Source organism: Delphinapterus leucas, chromosome 15 (assembly GCF_059928025.1).
Source record: "Delphinapterus leucas isolate spDelLeu-1000000601 "Yukka" chromosome 15, BTC_Dleu_Yukka2, whole genome shotgun sequence".
NCBI lineage: Eukaryota > Metazoa > Chordata > Mammalia > Artiodactyla > Monodontidae > Delphinapterus > Delphinapterus leucas.
The window spans coordinates 4141450-4160298 of NC_143143.1; the positions used below are offsets into that span (position 1 = coordinate 4141450).

Consider the following 18849-nt stretch of genomic DNA (forward strand, 5'->3'; position numbering starts at 1 on the left):
GAACGTATATTTTAAAAAAGTAAAATTAAACCGGAAAAATTAAAATAAACAAAAAAAGGAACTAAAAAACATTTTTCAAAAAGTAAATTAAAAACTCAATTACAGCAACCTATGGAATGGGTGAAAATATCTGCAAATCATAACCCCTATAATAAGGTGCTAAAATCCAGAATACATAAAGAACTCACAGAGATCAATGGCAAAAAACCCAAAATAATCCAATTTTTAAAAATGGGCAAAGGACCTAAATAGACATTTTCCCAAATGAGATATTCAAATTGGCCAACAGGTATGTTAAAAGGTGCTCAACAGCACTAAACACCAGGGAAATGCAAATCAAAATCACCTGTGCCTGTCAGAATGGTTATCATTCATTCAAAAACTCATTGTTATGAGCGATAACAATGCTAGCAGGATATGGAAAAAGGGGAACCTTTGTACACTGTTGGTGGGATTATAAATTGGAACAGCCACTAAGGAAAACAGTATGGAGGTTCCTCAAAAATTTTTAAATAGAACTACCACATGATCCAGTAATTCCACTTCTGGGTATATATCTGAAGGAAACGAAATATCTCGATACTTTGAAGATATCTGCACTGCCATGTTCACTACAGCACTATTTATAATAGCCAAGACATGGAAGCAACCTAAGTGTCCACTGACAGATGAATGGGTAAAGAAAATGGAATACTATTCAACTACAAAAAAGAAGGAAATCCTGACATCTGAGACAACATGGATGGACCCTGAGAGCATTATACTAGGTGAAATAAGTCAGATAGAGAAAGACAAATTCTGTATGATCTCACTTACATGTGGAATCTAAAAACAAACAAGCAAACAAAAAAAACAAAACTATAAAAAAAGACTCACAGAAAAAGAGATCAGATTTGTGTTTACAAGAGGTGGGAGAATTGGATGAAGGTGGTCAAAAGGTAAAACTTCCAGGTATAAGATAAACAAGTACTGGGGATGTAATGTACAGCATGGGGACTAAGGTTAACACTGTTGTCTGGTGCATCTGAAAGTTGCTAAGAAGGTAAACCCTAAAAGTTCTCATCATAGGGAGAAAAAACTTTTTTCTTTTGGTATCTATATGGATGGATGTTAACTAAACTTATCGTGGTAATCATTTCAATGTATGTAAGTCAAGTCATTATGCTGTACAACTTTAAAAAATTCAACTGTATCAGAAATTATATTACATAAACAGACTATTACAATTAAAAAACAGATTATCAGAATGGATAAATGAAACCCAACTAAGTGTGTTTTACAAGATAAACAGTGTAAGTACAAGAAAACTGAAATATTTAAAGTAAAAGGATAGAAAGCAAACATCAAACGTTAACAACTCATCTAATAAGTCCTTAATTTCAGATACCGTAGTTCTTAATTATAAAATGTCCATCTGAGGAAATGCAGATGGCCAACAGGCACATGAAAAGATGTTCAACATCACTAATCATCAGGGAAATACAAATCAAAACCACAAAGAGATATCAACCCACATCTGTCAGAATGGCCATCATTAAAAAGAACACAAATAACAAATGTTGGAGAGGATGGGGAGAAAAGGGAACCCTCGTACACTGTTGGTGGGAATATAAACTGAAGCAACCACTATGGAAAACAACATGGAGGTTTCTCAAAAAACTAAAAATAGAACTACCATATGACCTAGGAATTCCACTCTTGGGTATTTATCTGAAAAAAACAAAAACACTAATTCGAAAAGATACCTGCAACCCAATGTTCATCGCAGCATTATTTACAATTGCCAAGATATTGAAGCAACTTAAGTGTCCATCAAAAGATGAATGGATAAAGAAGATGTGGTATATTTATGCAGTGAAATACTACTCAGCCATAAAAAAAAGAACAAAGTTTTGCCATTTGCAGCAACACGAATGGACTTGGAGGGCATTATGCTAAGTGAAATAAGACAGAGAAAGACAAATACTGTAAAGTATTACTTATATGTGGAATCTAAAAAATACATCAAACTATTGAATGTAACAAAAAAGTAGGAGACTCACACATATAGAGAACAAAGCAGTGGTTACCAGTGGAGAGAGGAAAGGGGGAAGGGGCAATAATATAGGGGTAGGGGGAAATAAAGGTACAAAATATTAGGTATAAAATAAGCTACAAGGATATACTGATTGTACAACACGGGGAATACAGCCAATATTTTATAATAACTATAAATAGAATATAACCTTTTAAAATTGTAAATCACTGTATTGTACACCTGTAACTTATATAATATTGTACAGCAACTATATGTCAATAAAAAGTCCATCTGATTTTTAAAAATAAATTCTAGTTCTCTGTTGAAATTCTCTTTTTAACTATTTTATCCCCCTGCTCTTTACAAAACCCATAAAAAACTGCATGAGTGCACTAGTATCTGACAAAATGGATATTACAAGTATTATTACAAACGAGTAGGGAGATTTAATCCAGATAAGGTCAACTCACAGAAGATATAACAACGTTAAACCTGTATGAACTTAATAACACAGTTTCAAAATATATATGGCTTAAACTGACAGACCTTAAAGAAATAAGACAAATCCACACCTACAGCTGGACAGAAGACTTGAACAGCACTATCAAACAGCTGACTTTACTGACATTTATAGATCACTCCACCTAACTACTGCAGAATACACATTCTTTTCAAATGCACCAGGAACATTTACAGAACAGACTACATGCTGAGCCATAAAGCTAGCCTCAACAAATGTGCTGGGCTTGAAATCATACAGCATGTGTTGTATGACAACAGTCAGTAAAAGAAAAATTGGAAATTACTAAGTATTAGAAATTAAGTAACCTAAACAACCCATGGGTTAAAAAAATTACATTGAAAATTAGAAACTATTTTGACTGAACTGAAAGGTAATGAAAACAAAACACATCAAAATTTGTGGGATGGAATTAAAGCAGTGCTGAAAGGATAATTTACAGGTCCAAATGCATACTTTAGAGAAGAAAAAACAACCCAAAAATCATTGATTTAAGCTTTGATCTCAAGAAGTTAGAAAAAGAGCAGTAAATTAAACCCAGAAAAAGTACACAGAAAAAACTTATAAGAGCAGAAACTGAAACAGATTATAAACATAAAACTGAGAAAAATCAAAGCAAAAAGGTTTCTCTAAAAAGATTAATAACATACAAAAAAATCTAAAAAGATTAAATAAGACTGATAAAACTTTATTAAGAATGATTAAGAAAAAAAGGGAGAAAACACAAATTACCACCACCTGGAATGTTAAAGAAGACATCACTACAGATTCTACAATATAAAAAAATACCATGAATAACTTTATACCACTTAATTTGAAATTTTAACTGAAATAAACTCCTTGAGACACAATTTACCACAATTGAACAAAAAAATTAAATTTCAACAGATCTCTGTCAAATAAAGAAACTGAATAATAACCTTCCCACAAAGTATACAGCAAGCCCAGTAAAGTTTCCTAAACATTTGAGGAAGAAATGTAACTAGTATTACAAAAACTCAGAGAACAGAAAAAGAGCAAACATTATTTCTGAAATCATTTTACGAGGCTAGCACAATTTTGATACTGAACGGTGATGAGAACATGACTAGAAAGACTAGAATCTCTCATGAACACAAATGAAAAATCCTAACCAAAGCAATGCAACGTTCATTACTAGAGTAAAAGAAAACTACATAGTCACTGCAGTTGAAAAAAAAAGTGTTCAAAATTAACACCTATTCACGACTAAAATCTCTCAGCAAATTGGTATTGGAGTGAATTTCCTTCATCTAATTAAAGCCATTTCAAAAACACTAGAGCAATCCTCACACCGAAGAGTGAAACACTGAAAAGCTTTCTCTCTGAAACTGAGAAGAGTTTTCACCTTTTTTTTGTCAACACTGTATTGGAGGTTGTAGCAAGCAGAGTCAGGCAATAAAAAATAAAATATCAGGTTGAAAGGAAAAAATAAAAATGGCATTATTTGCAGATAAGATTGTGGTACTGATGCAAAGATAGAAAAATAGAACAGAGGGCTCAGAAACACAGCCACATACACCTGGTCACCCACATAAAAACAAAGGTGTTACTGAAATGCAGTGGGAAGAATGGCCTTTTCAATAAACATTGCTGGGCCAAGTGGATATCTATATGGGAAGAAAATGAGCCTTGATACATTCCTTATACCACCCATCAACATCAATTCCAGATAGATTACATGAAAGAGAAAACAATAAAGATACTAGAAGATTACAAGAGAACAAAATTATGTATATCTGTATGTGTAACTGTACACAGAGATACCACTGGAATAAGTGAATGAATGAAAAACAAAATCTCTAGATACAAGGCCAATATACAAAAAATGAACTAGTATGAAACAATTAGACAAAAACACATTTTAAAAGAGTAGCATCAAAAACAATCAACAGGGATGAACACATGAAAAATGTGTAAGACCTCTACACAGAAAACTGTAAAACATCACTGAGAGAAATTAAAGAGTAGATAAACGGAGAGACATACCACATTTGTGGGTTGGAAGACTCAAGTTTGTAAAGATGTCAATTCTCCCCAAATTGGTCTACAAGCTTAAGACAGCCTTAGATTTAAAAAATGGATATGTACTAGATGATTTTAAAACTTACAGGAAAACGTAAAGAACCAAGAATAAGTAAAGCATTCATAAACAAAAACAAAACATGGAGAATTTATACTACTGGATATTTAGTCTTATTATTATAAAGCTACAATAATTAAGACAATGTGGTATTGGCAAAAGAAGAGAAAAATAGACCAATGGAACAGAGTCCACAAACAGATTCATTCACATATGGATGACTGATTTATGACAAAAGCAGCACTGCAGAGCAATGCATAAACATGATTTTTAAAACTATATGACACTGTACTGGAAAACTATATTTTGGGAGCATAGGAAAGATCAAAGAACTAGACCTCTTCTTCATGCCTTAGCTGAAAACAATTTCAGGTGAACTCCTGATTTAAATGGTAAGGTAAAATAATAAAGTTTCTGGAAGATAACATAAGAAAATACCTGCACAAATCGGAGCTGGAAAATATATCTTAAACAGGAAATAAAAACGGCTGTCCACCAAAGAAAAGACTGAAATATTGTACATTAAGATAAAATACTTCTGTTCACCAAAGAAATTATTAAGAGTGAAAAGGCAAGCCACTGGGAAAAGAAATTTGCAATACATATAACAAAGGTTCCTATCCAGAAAATATAAAGAACTCCTACATGTTAGCTGAAAATAGAAAAAAAAAAAAAAAAAGGAAAAGAAGAATCAGACAATTTGAAAAATGGGGGCTTCCCTGGTGGTGCAGTGGTTAGGAATCTGCCTGCCAGTGCGAAAGACACGGGTTCAAGCCCTGGTCCGGGAGGATGCCACATGCCGCGGAGCAACTAGTCTCGTTCACCACAACTACTGAGCCTGCACTCTAGAGCCTGTGAGCCACAACTATTGAAGCCCGTGCGCCTAGAGCCCGTGCTCCGCAACAAGAGAAGCCACCGCAATGAGAAGCCTGCGCACAATGAAGAGTAGCTCCCACTCGCTGCAACTAGAGAAAGCCCGTGCGCAGCAGTGAAGACCCAAAGCAGCCAAATACAAATAAATAAATTCTGGGAAGATGGCAGTAATGGTGGCACCATAGCTTTTAAATCTCCCCAAATTTTCAAATAAAAACAGAAAAAAATTCCCTGGTTACAAAAATTCCAGTTTACACAAAAACAAGACAAAACAAAGGAGTCTCCACAGACTCCAAACTGCAAGCACATGAGGACAAACCACCAAGAGCCACACAATTTCTGAAGCATCACTGGTGCCTCAGAAAGCACAGGGTACCATTCAAACCTGAGAATAGTATCAATATATAACCCCAAATAACCGACAGGAATTCACTGGAAAGCACACAGGCCAATGTGAAAAAGGAGCTAATACTATGAAGCGGTTTTGCTCAATTCAATAGTGGGTAAGTGCAAGGAGGCCCTGACCCTGTAAGATCTGAAAAAGATATAGCAGTCTAGGATCCATGAAGTTTTGAAACTCATCAACCAGGGCTCCCTGACAGGACACAGCCCTATGAGAAGAAAATGCTGGGAACAGTTAAACTGAGTAAGATAGAGACAAAGGAAAGAGAAGTTAGGTCCAGATAAAAATAGAGAACAGAATCAAAAAGTCTCAAAAAGCAAGCTGCCATATTTTGAACACTGTATGAAGAGGAGCTCTGTGAAGTTAGAAAAAGTTATCCTAAACTACATCTCCTTCTAAAAGTCCAAGAAAGCATCCATTAACAGAGGAATGGATAAAGAAGACGTGGTACATACATACAAGGGACTATTACTCAGCCATAAAAAAGAACAAAATAATGCCATTTGCAGCAACATGGATGGACCCAGAGACTGTCTTACTGAGGGAGGTCAGACAGAGAAAGACAAATACCATATGATATTGCTTATATGCGGAATCTAAAAAAGGGTACAAATGAACTTATCTACAAAGCAGAAACAGAGCTGCAGAGGTAGAAAACAGACCTATGGTTACCAGGGTGTAAGGGGGGTGAGGAGGGATAAATTGGAAGACAGGGATTGACATATACACACTACTACATATAAAATAGGTAACTAATGAAGACCTACTGTATAGCACAGGGAACTCTACTCAATACTCTGTAATGGCCTATACGGGAAAAGAATTTAAAAGAGTGGATATATGTATATGTATAACTGAATCACTATGCTGTACACCTGAAACTAACACAACATTGTAAATCAACTATACTCCAATAAAACTTTTTTTAAAAATCCAAAAAAGATAATTTCACTAAAAATTAACAAAGAAAAGAACTGATGTCAAATCTCATATAAAGGTGTAAGAAAAACAAGAAGCAAAACATCCCTATAGACAATAACATGCCAGAAAGATATAACAACCTAAGGGTCACTAAGAAAATAATATAAGACATAAAATAACAACATAAATCAGAACTAGAAAAACTCAGAAATGAAGTGACATATCTCAGGAAAGAAACAGAAATTAAAGTGTTTTAGGAATGCAGAGTAAATTAGAAGAAATACAAGTGTTAATAAACACAACACATACTGCTTTAGGAGAACTGAAAGGTGAAAGGAAAATTTTAAATAGAAAAAAGGAGATAAAGGAGCTCTTGAATAAACTGAAAGGGAAGAAAACACAAAAAACTGTAACTGAAAAAAAAAACTTTCCTAAAGTAAAAATATTAAAGCTACATTTCAAAAGAGCACAGTACATACCTAAGGAAAGCAACCCAGAATGACAACCATCAAGACACATTCTAGTAAAATTACTGGACTTTAAAGAAAGAAAGAAAAAAATCCTTTAGCATCTGGGCTTGAGAATTATAACAGAAAAAATTAAGATTATTAACAGATTTTTACAGTGATGCTTTAAGACACTCGTAAACAGATTAAGATACTTTAGAAAAAAACGTGAGCCATAGATTTTATATCCAGCAAAACTAATTTTAAGAAAAAAGTGCACAAACTTAACAATGTACAAGAACTTCCTACAAGATTTTCCTGAGGAATCAACAGAAAAGCAAGCTTCAGGCAACCAAAATGACCAGAGAGACACTGACACAAAGACTAGTGGTAAACATGAAATACATAATTACTTACAGTACTAAGATTAAATTATAACTGAGATTGAATGATACAGTACAATTTAAAAAATTATGGGGAAGGGAAGCATATGAAAGATTTTGAAGTTGTTTACAGTAATCATGCTAGTGGTGACATTCTGAGACTTTCATTTTGACACTTTTGGCTGTGTTAAAACAAAGTTATAGCATATTCTAATTCTATCAATCCCTCTGTCCTTGAGAATCACGATTCTTAGTGTGGTAAAAAGGAATTATAATATAGAAGCAATAAAGTAAGTTAAGTAAAACCACTATAGTCCTAAATTTGAATTATAAATATTAGTATAAACTGGTAAAATATTTTACTTCCATCCAAAAAAAAAAAAGTTTTCAAACAAGACCTGCTTGTAGCAATGAACATCCATAGTGCCCAGATTATTTGAAATACTATTTCTCATCGAAAGAGATGAAGGCTTTTGGGACAAATTACTAATTCCAAGTCTGGGGCAGGAATCATACAAAATGAACATGGAACATCTTGTCATATCACATATCAAGGAAGCTATCAAAGACTACTTATCAAAGACTGAATCCTGTCAGAATAAATTCCTGAAGAGGCTTCCACTGGCCAAAGATGGAACATTTTGAACTTCAGTAAAGATAATAATTGATATGGTACAAACATCTTAGGAAAATGTTAAATGAAAGTGTTCATAGTTTTTTAAAAGTCATTTTCAGAAGATGACGGTCAACCAATACATTATCTTTAAACCTGGTAAAACAAAGGCAAAGAATCAGGCATTTTCTTGCCTTTTCTATATAAACTATATCACTGGATAACCAAACAGCAGATGAGGAAATCATTTCTTTATAAAATTACTGTAGTATTAATTTAAAAATTCAATTAAAATATCACCATTTTGCAATCCTCAGTAATTTACTGGGCCTTGGAATTCCCTGGCGTTCCAGTGGTTAGGAGTCAGCACTTTCATTCTGGTGGCCCAGGTTCAATCCCTGGTCAGGGAACTAAGATCCCACAAGCGGGAAAAAAAAATAAAAAAATAAAAAATTACTGGACCTAGACATTGAATATCATTGACTCTAACATCATAGAGACAATAAGACATAACTGCCTTCTGAGGAAAGAACACTATCTACTATCTTGACAGAAACAATCAGATCTGGACACAGCCTAATTTTTAGAATAGAAGCTATCTGAAAAACGAAATTTTTGAATTACACCGTTAAGTATGCCATCTAGATCAGGTATTCTCAATGGGGGCAATTTTGCAAGGGGGTAAAAATATCTTATATATTACAATGGTTTGTCATCCTCCCAAATTCAATCCCACCCAACAAAATCTTATTCCTTAGTATTTAATGGGGGAGAATCAGGAAAAAATGTCTAAAATGGCTCTACAGGGAGGAATGGTTTTTTTTTTTTTAAGCCTGACAAACACCTATCTAGGTGCTGGGAAACTAACAGGTCAAATGATTCAGGTTCAACAACAGATAAATTATAAGGAAAAATTAAAGGAATGGAAGAGAAACCCTAGATTTAAAAGATATAGGGATGCACTCAGGTGAAAAACCCATAAAGAAATACAAGAAAATGATCAGACTAATGGTTAATTTCAGGGGGAAGGAATGAATTATGCTCAGGACAGCATGCATAGAGGAGGCTTCGGGATGATCTACTTCTTGACCTAAGTAGTACATACAAACACCTTATAATAATTCATTAAGCCATACATGTTTTATATATTGTTTTATTTGTAAAGGGCAAAAAACTCCCATGAGATATTGCATACCCATAGGGATTGCTAGAAGCCTGAAAATTGATGACCAAGTGTTGCTGAGGATTTGGAGCAATGGGGACTTTCATGTACTATTGGTAGGAGAGGAAACTGGTACCACAACTGTGCAAAAAAAGAATCCTTGAGGGCTTCCCTGGTGGCACAGTGGTTGGGAGTCCGCCTGCCAATGTGGGGGGTGCGGGTTTGTGCCCCGGTCCGGGAGGGTCCCGCGTGCCGCGGAGCGGCTGGGCCCGTGAGCCGTGGCCGCTGGGCCTGTGCGTCCGGAGCCTGTGCTCCGCGACGGGGGAGGCCGCGGCAGTGGGAGGCCCACATACCGCAAAAAAAAAAAAAAGAATCCTTGATAGTTTATCAATTATAGTGGAAAATATAAATCCTGGAAGACTCAACAATCCACTGTAAAATCTGTACTACAGAAATGTACACTTATACGCACCAGGTCTATGCACAAGAATGTTCACAGCAGCACTATTCCTAACAGCCAAACACTGAAAAGGACTCATATCAATGATGGAATGGACAAATACACTGAGGTATGCTCATACAATTGAAACATACACAGCATCAAGAATCAAGCCATTGTAGTCACACACAATATGAATGGATCTTAAAATATAATGGTTGAGTGAAGGAATTCAGACATAAAAGAAAATATATTGAATGCCTCCATTTAGATAAAGTTTAGGCATAGGCCTAAACTTAGCTGTTTGGGGTGAAATTTCTGTGTGTGTGTTGTATTTAACAATGGAAAACTTAGAGGGAAAAAAGTCACCCTAAGGGAAAAAGAGAGTGGTTGCCTCTGTGAAACAGTATTTGGGGGTCAAGAGAAGAGAATTATTGCTTTTATTTCTTTCTGTAGTTTGATTTTTGAACCATTTTCTTGCTTTACTCTGACGGACATCACAAGAATGAAAATCAGTAAGTAAGAACCAATGGGGGACAATTATAACTGCTACAGTGGCTTTTTAGTTCCAAGACCCTATCTGTAACCTATCCACTCAAGGTTTTTCTTCCTCTCTAAGAAAATCTCAATTTTCTTTGCCTTCCTGTGAGAAATCATGTACTTCAGAGGAGGTGGGCCCCAGACCCTGGCTTATTATACGATGTCTATAGATAGTCAAATAATGTCATTTTCCCAACTTAAGATACTATAAAATTTTATATCAAGACTATGTTTAAGTATTACAACAGAACTTTCTGGTATCTATAACTGAACATAGGTATCTCAATGTTTAAAAATTATAAACCCAAGCATAAGTTTAAGTATCTCACTTGAAATAACAATAATGATGTTATTGATTTTATAAATAGCATGGTATAATGGAAAGAGCTCTGGTATCAAATTTCAACTGCACCTATTCAAGTACTTTTCTTTCAAATACAATTTTTTTAAAAAATATTTATTTATTTAATTGGCTGTGCCGGGTCTTAGTCGCGGCACGCAGGATCTAGTTCCCCGACCGGGGATCGAACCTGGGCCCCCTGCCATGGGAGCACAGAGACTTAGCCACTGGACCACCAGGGAAGTCCCATCAAATACAATTTTTAAAAAGCATTTTGGGACTTCCCTGGTGGCACAGTGGTTAAGAACCCGCCTGCCAATGCAGGGGACACGGGTTCAAGCCCTGGTCCGGGAAGATTCCACATGCTGTGGAGCAACCAAGCCCGTGCACCACAACTACTGAGCCTGTGCTCTAGAGGCCGCAAGCCACAACTACTGAGTCCACGTGCCCCAACTACTGAAGCCTGGGCGCCTAGAGCCTGTGCTCTGCAACAAGAGAAGCCCCTTCTCGCTGCAACTAGAGAAAGCCCACGCGCAGCAATAAAGACCCAACGAATGCAGCCAAAATTTAATTAAATTTAAAAAAGCATTTTTAACACTTAATTCCAATAACCAAGCTTATTTCTTCTTTTACCATAACTAGGTTCCTTCAATTTTACACTGGAAATCAAAGGAAAATGTGATTTATTTTATATCTAATTTAGTTAGACTGTCAAGCTTGTAGTTAAGCAGATTACTAGTGATGCTTTAAAAGCAAGATTCCTCATGAATGGCAAGTACAGTGGCCCCAAGCTGCAGTGAGAAAAGAAGTCTGATGATGAAATTTCTACTCCTGACTAGCTTCTCTGTAAAGGTCATTTAACTCCCTGACATTCAGTCCTCTCATCTGGGCTCAGAGCAGATGGCCTAAGTATGAACCATGGTTTCACCAATTAGTGAATCAGTGACTATGCATAAACTGCTTAATCTCTTGGGCCTAATTCCTTTATTTGTAAAATGACAATACAGTTGTTTTAAAATTAATTGAGTTAAACATATATAAAGTGTTTAGCATAATGACTGGCAAATAGCAAGTGTCACATTATGACATTATTACCTGTGAAATGGAAACAGCAGATGCACAGTGTTTACTACTACTACTAATATGTTGATAATACAACCAAACGGGGGGAGAGGGGTGGAGAGAGAACTTTATTCTCCTCTTCCAAGCTACTTTTCACTAGTATTACAACTATTCACAGTAAAACTTTTACTTCCTTCTATAAGAAACTTCATTTTCCCTTTGGAAGTAGCAAGAAGCTATGTATGTCTTTTTGCTTATTGATCAGACACCAAAGTGGAGTTCAGAAATAGGAAATGCCACCCAAAAAAGAATATTTCAGTTGTCACCTCTTGCTTTTAATTATACAAATAATCATTTACACATTTATGATTATACTCTATAGTCAAATATACCAATTAATGCTTCCAAATTAGAACTTAAAATTAGGATATATTTCATCACTTCATTACTCAGTGGAGAATCTTATGTAGTAATATTATAAGAATTTAAGAAAATTGGATGACAATTCTTCTATCTTCTCTTCCACCTCCCACAACTGTCCTAATGATCTTTTTTTTTAATCCCCTTCACTTCGTTGTATGAATGAATCAACACATGATGAGAAGGAGTTCGCATTTTGTTTTCTCCATATGCCCTTGACTATGTCTTACTCATAGCTGTACTTCCAGAGTCTCACAGTTGTTGAATGAATGAGTGGCTCCAAAAACATACTCTTCTGCCAGAGACTGGAGCTCTTCATCATAGCCATATACAATCAGAGTCAAGTAACATGGCTTACACGACAACAATCAGTTTACCATGATTTTCTTCAGTTATAAAGTATTACACCATTATAGAAAATTTGGAGAACAAAGGAAGTCGGGAAAAGATGGGAATCACCCATGGTTCTCTCACACAATTTTATGATTTCCGAAACTGCATCTTTGCTTCCTTGTGACCAGGGTCTTTGGGTCTGTCTCTAACAAATCATTTTCTTCTCAATTCTTCTATTCATGTCACTTCTCCACTTTTCCTTCCAGATGCTCCTAATATAATAGTGTATGGTCCTGGGGTTTTGTGGTGTTCCTGTTTTCCAGAGTAATCTCCAAAAATATGCCCATCACTTCTACAACACTGATTTTGGGGTAATAAAGGATGTTTCAAATTTAGTGGGTTAATAACTCTTTGAATGTTCTAGAGAAAGGTGGGCAAAGAAGAGCCAGGCACAGGCTGAGAGAAGCTGACATGCCCATGTCATATCAGCACCCACAAAACCTCTTCCTAGCATATTTTTTTAAGTGTCTATAAATGATTATCGCTTTTAACTCCAATACTAGTTTCTCATCTTAACATTTAGGTAGCCATTCTTTGTAATCCTGTACTAATATGTAATCAATATTAAATTAACACAGAAAAGTTAATAACGGTTATTTCTAAGTAATAGGTTTACATTTTTTGCTTCCTTATATTTTTATATACTAAATTGGTATTATTTATGTTAACATTTAAAATTAAAATACATTACAAGAGTTTGGCAAATGTTTATTGCAGGCTCACCACATGGTATAAAGAATTTGTGTTATGCATCATGGGGAACACAAAGAAAATCCAACATGGATCTTGCTTCAAAGAACTTCCATCAGTGAGAGAAAATATGCACACAATTAAGTATACTACAAAGTATAAACCCATTAGTGCAATACAGAGACTATTCCAGTTGAAAGAGGGCAGGCAGTCAGAGTAGGCTTAGTGGAGACAGCAATATTTAAGCTAAACTTAATGCTCTGCCAGTTCCAGGCTTAGTTTTAAGAGAACAGCACTTCCATCTAGGGCTCTTGAAACCCATAATCACCATGTAAGAAGTCTGACTACCCTGATGGAGAGACCACATGGAAAGCCCTGACACTACATGAAGAGGGAAAGGGCAGCTGAACCCAGTCTTCCAGCAGTCTCAGACAAGGCGTATGAATAAAGAAGCCATTTTGGAAGTATATCCTCCAGTCCCAGCCACCTTGGCTGACAGCATGTGTGTGGGGGGAAAAAGGCTCAGGTGAGTCCTTCCCAATTTCTTGACTCAAAAAACTGCCAACAAATAAAACCATTATACTAAGTCACCAGGCTTGGAGGTGGTTTGCTAACAGGTAAGTGAAGCAGAGCTCTAAGTTTACTTTCTAATCAATGGGAAGCAATGCAGAGAGCTGTGCTTTAGGAAAATCAACCTAGCTGCAGTGTGTAATCTAGTGGCAGGAAACCCAGGAAGCAAGAGCCAGTGAAGTCTGAACTAAAGGTAACAGTAAGCAGAGGGAGGAAAAGATACAAGATACTGACCACAGAGGTTAGATTCAATGGGATTTTTGTATGTAATTGGCCATGAAGGGCATGAGGAAACAAGGAGTCAAAGTTGACCTCGATGTTGAGATCAGGTGACTGGAGGATGGTGATACTATTAAGAAAGAACAAGGAAGCTGATGAGTTCAGAATAAGAAAATGCAATGCATATTAATTTCAATACATAAAATGAAAAAACTACAGTAAAATAGCATCCATAATTACAGATAATATGCAAACAATTAGTCTGGAGTTTAAGCAGTTTAAAAGAGCTCTAAAAATCCTGTTATCAGTATCTTTCTACAATACAAAAGGTTTTAAACCAAAAATTATTCAAAATTTTCGGTGGGGAAGCTACAGAGTTTAATATATAACACTGAGATTTTTCATCAACTGTCAATTGAAAATTGGTTCAGAAACTGGGATGTGGAGGGCTTCCCTGGTGGCGCAGTGGTTGAGAGTCCACCTGCTGATGCAGGGCACATGGGTTCGTGCCCCAGTCCGGGAAGATCCCACATGCCGCGGAGCGGCTGGGCCCGTGAGCCATGGCCGCTGAGCCTGCACGTCTGGAGCCTGTGCTCCGCAATGGGACAGTCCACAACAGTGAGAGGCCTGCGTACCGCAAAAAAAAAAAAAAAAAAAAAAAGAAACTGGGATGTGGAAACAACCTAACTGTCCATCGACAGATAAATGGATAAAGGAGATGTGGCACATATATACAATGGAATATTACTTAGCCATAAAAAGAAACGAAACTGAGTTATTTGTAGTGAGGTGGATGGATCTAGAGTCTGTCATACAGAGTGAAGTTGTCAGAAAATAGAACAAATACCATATGCTAACACATATATATGGAATCTAAAAAAAAAAAAAAAAAGGTTCTGATGAACCTAGTGACAGGACAGGAATAAAGACACAAACATAGAGAATGGACTTGAGGACATGGGGAGGGGGAAGGGTAAGCTGGGACAAAGTGAGAGAGTGGCATGGACATATATACACTACCAAACATAAAATAGCTAGCTAGTGGGAAGCAGCTGCATCGCATGGGGAGATCCAGCTCAGCATTTTGTGACCACCTAGGGGGTGGGACGGGGGGTGGGGTGGGTGGGGGGTGGGGGGTGGGGGGGTGGGACAGGGAGGGTGGGAGGGAGACGCAAGAGGGAGGAGATATGGGGATATATGTATACATATAGCTGATTCACTTTGTTATACAGCAGAAACTAATACAACATTATAAAGCAATTACACTTCAATAAAGATGTTAAAAAAAAAAAGAAAGAAAAGAAAAAGAAACTGGGATGGATAGGCAAGCATATACTCATCCACAAAGGGGAGAAATCAATGTTTTCAATGATATTTTTACAGCTGAATCCTCTGTGAACTCGTGATATCCTGTCCCTTCTATCCCAATACTGTCTACAGGTTACACCCTAGGATAAATTTTCACATAGCATTGAGTTTTTGTTTTTGTTTTTTTAAAAAAAACACAGATCTCATCATGGTAGAACCAAACTCCTTACCATGGCCTGTGAAACACTGCCTCATATGGCCCTTGCTGACTAGCTAGCCCCACCTCATACCTCTTCCCCCTATTCACCAATCTGCAGGCACCAAGGCTCAGGTCCTAGAACATTCCATGCTTCTGCCTTCCACTTCAGGCTCTTCTCTCTGGCTGAGTTACTCCTCTTCACTGCCTCTCTTTGACCAAATTAACTGTATTCATCCTTCAGTTCCTCATCTTAAATGTCACCTCCTCAGAGAAAAACCTTTCTGGACTAACCCCACTGTTTGTTCACACACCTCTCACTCCTTCAAAGTACTCACCACAATGATAATCTACAATTTAGGAAGCTATAATTAATATCTATCTCCTCTGCTAAAAAACATTCATTCCTGGGCTTCCCTGGTGGTGCAGCGGTTGGGAGTCTGCCTGCCGACGCAGGGGACGTGGGTTCATGCCCCGGTCCAGGAGGATCCCACATGCTGCGGAGCGGCTGGGCCCGTGGGCCTGTGCTCCGCAATGGGAGAGGCCACAGCCTCAGGACATAGGACACAGCCTGGCAAAAGTAAATATTCCAGAAGAACTTTTTGAACAAACAAGAAGTTCACAGGTATAGCAGGATAATTAGGAGCATGAACTCTGGAGCCAAACTGGGTTCAAGTACCAGCTCTGACTGACCCTTACAAGCTTTGCAACCAGGTAAGCTATTTTTCAGCACCTCCCTTTCTTTCTCTTTAAAATAAGAATAATGACAAAACCCACTGAGGCGTCAAAGAGTTAATATATGGAAAATCCTTAGAACAGCATCTGGCTAAAGACAGATGTCTGTAAAGATCTAACTACAGCCTAGAATTTAGTGAACCCTCATTAAACAGGAACTATCAGAATTAGTAAACACAGGCTCTCTCATCTATCCTGTTTCATAAACTTTCAGTCTCCCAGGCTCACATCTCAACTTCCTTTATTAGACTTCTCCAAAGGGGCTGCAAGACTTCTCTTTTATTAGCTGCTGCCTGTCTTCAGGAGAAAAATCTAAAGCCTCTATTTAAGTTTACGGGGAGGTCCAAAATCTGGCCCCAGGCTCTCCAAATATTTCCTTAAATTCAACCACTCCCTACCCCCAGCCGCAATAAATTACTTCTACAAAACACCAATGAAGCAAGGCCATTTCTTAAAGGTCTTCCAGTAGGCCAGCATACTAAAGTCTGCCCAGCCCTCTCTCAGCAGGGTAAGTCATCTTCTCTTTGCATCAAAAAGCCTAGGACAGGGACTTCCCTGGTGGCGCAGTGGTTAAGAATCCACCTGCCAATGCAGGGAACAAGGGTTCGAGCCCTGGTCCGGGAAGATCCCACGTGCTGCGGAGCAACTAAGCCCGTGCGCCACAACTACTGAGCCTGTGCTCTGGAGCCTGCGAGCCACAACTACTGAGCCCGCGCACCTGGAGCCCGTGCTCCGCAACAAGAGAAGCCACCGCAATGAGAAGCCCGCGCACCGCAACAAAGAGTAGCCCCCCCCCCCCCGCCGCGACCAGAGAAAGCCCCTGCGCAGTCAAAACTAACTAAATAAATAAAAATAAAAAAGCCTGGGACAACCCTACCCAGACGCTTATCACGACGCATCCGAGTTCTTTACAGAGCCCTCGGCTCGCTCATGTCGGCACCCTGCCCAGCGGACATCACCGGGACCTTGCAGGCACTCGGTGAGCTTGGTCACGGGACTGAAGCGGCCCGAAGTTTTCGACAATCGTCCCACACGGTATTCGGGCCACATCTCACGCGGGAAGATCGGCCTCGTTCGCCGCTCGGCGCTCCGGGCACATTTGTCGGGTTCGCGTTCCCCGCGCTGCCCAGGGTTCTGACACACTCGGGGAGGCCTCACGAGGGCTGGGCAGCAGTGGCCGCCTTTTCGGGAAGACGCCCCTCCAGAGCCGAGTCGGGAGGGTTTGGGACCGCGGCCCGTCAGCCCCCCGCCACCCCTCGCCCGGACCAGGGCGTCAGAGATCAAAGTCACGGCATGTTGCCCCCCCGCGCGCCCCCGGCCGCGTTCGGCTCCACGGCCACCGCCTCCCGTGAGGCGCCGCCGAGGAAACTCGGTCTTTCGGATTTACCGGCCCGCGAAACTTCCCGAAGTGGCGGGAGCGGCGGAGGGTCCGCCGGCCGCCCGCGCCTCTATCGCTCCCTCTCGGCCGCTAGCCCCGCTGCTCCGGACGCTCGGCGCTAGGCGGCGCCCCGCGCGGCCCCGGGTTCGCTCGAGTCGGGGCTGCGGCTGAGCCCGGCCAGCGCCCCCCGCCGCCCCTCACAAACGAGCCCCCGCCCCCACCCTCACCCACGGGTTCAATGGAGGCGCCGGGCTGAGACGCCACTAGCCTCACAGAGCCTCCCGAATAGCTGGCGCGCCCCGCGGCCGACACTTACTCACCACTCACCTCGCCAGCTCTCGAAGCAGGCTCGGCGGCTTCTGTCGCCGCAGCTTCTAGTCCGCAGGAGCACCACGGCAGCTTCGTGGCCGCAGCCGAGGCCGCCGCTGCGCTCCTTCCGGCCCTGCCGCGGCGTCACCTCGCGCCTGCGCACAGCGCCCCCTCCCGACTAATGACAGGAAGAACCATAGAGGCACGCCGGGTGATAGGGAGGAGGGGTCTGGGGAGTAACACCATAGAGAGGGACGCCTGTCCGCTCCTCCATCCCGGCTCACGGCCCGCTGAGTCTTGACTCCCCCACTAGGCGGGAGGACGAAAGGAACTGAGAGCCCCTCAACCCCGTGAGGAGGTGTCGCTGTCTCCGTGGAGTTTTCAACTCCAGGGCGTGAAGCGTGAAGCAGGCAGCCGTGGAAATCTCCTGGATATGCATTTATTTGCATCCGTTGCCTTTGGCAAGTCATTCATGCAACACATTTCGGAGGGCTTCCTGTATGCTAGGCACTGGTCTAGGAATTGGAGCCAAAACGGTATAGACTGTCCCTGTTCTCATGAAGCTTATGTTTTATTGGGAAGTCAATAACTGGTGAACTAATTAACTAACCAACTAAAATACTGGCCTAGACAGGAAGTGTTCTGGAAACACACACACACACACACACACACACACACACACACGAAAAATAAAACAGAGGAAGGGATAGAGTGATGGGGATAATAGTGTGGTCTAAATGAAGTGAGGGAGTGAGCTGTGGTTACCACCCGGAGGAAGAGCACTTCAAGCAGACGGTATACAAAGGCCGAA

At 39.6% G+C, this 18849-nt stretch overlaps 1 protein-coding gene across 14 annotated transcripts in view; it reads right to left on the minus strand.

The window, feature by feature from the left end:
- The window catches only part of RNF216 (ring finger protein 216), a 171987-nt gene extending 153786 nt beyond the window's left edge, over positions 1-18201 (minus strand). For 5 of the 14 annotated variants that reach the window (XM_089895553.1, XM_022565468.3, XM_089895554.1 and 2 more), the window contains exon 1: positions 18050-18200. The gene's annotated coding sequence lies outside the window, so the exon portion shown is untranslated. Of the gene's footprint in view, positions 1-8577; positions 10723-14127; positions 15225-17738; positions 17836-18045 lie in introns of those variants that run through there. The other 9 variants (XR_016387720.1, XR_016387723.1, XR_016387721.1 and 6 more) reach the window with 6 other exon arrangements.
- Positions 18202-18849: the final 648 nt, after the last annotated feature.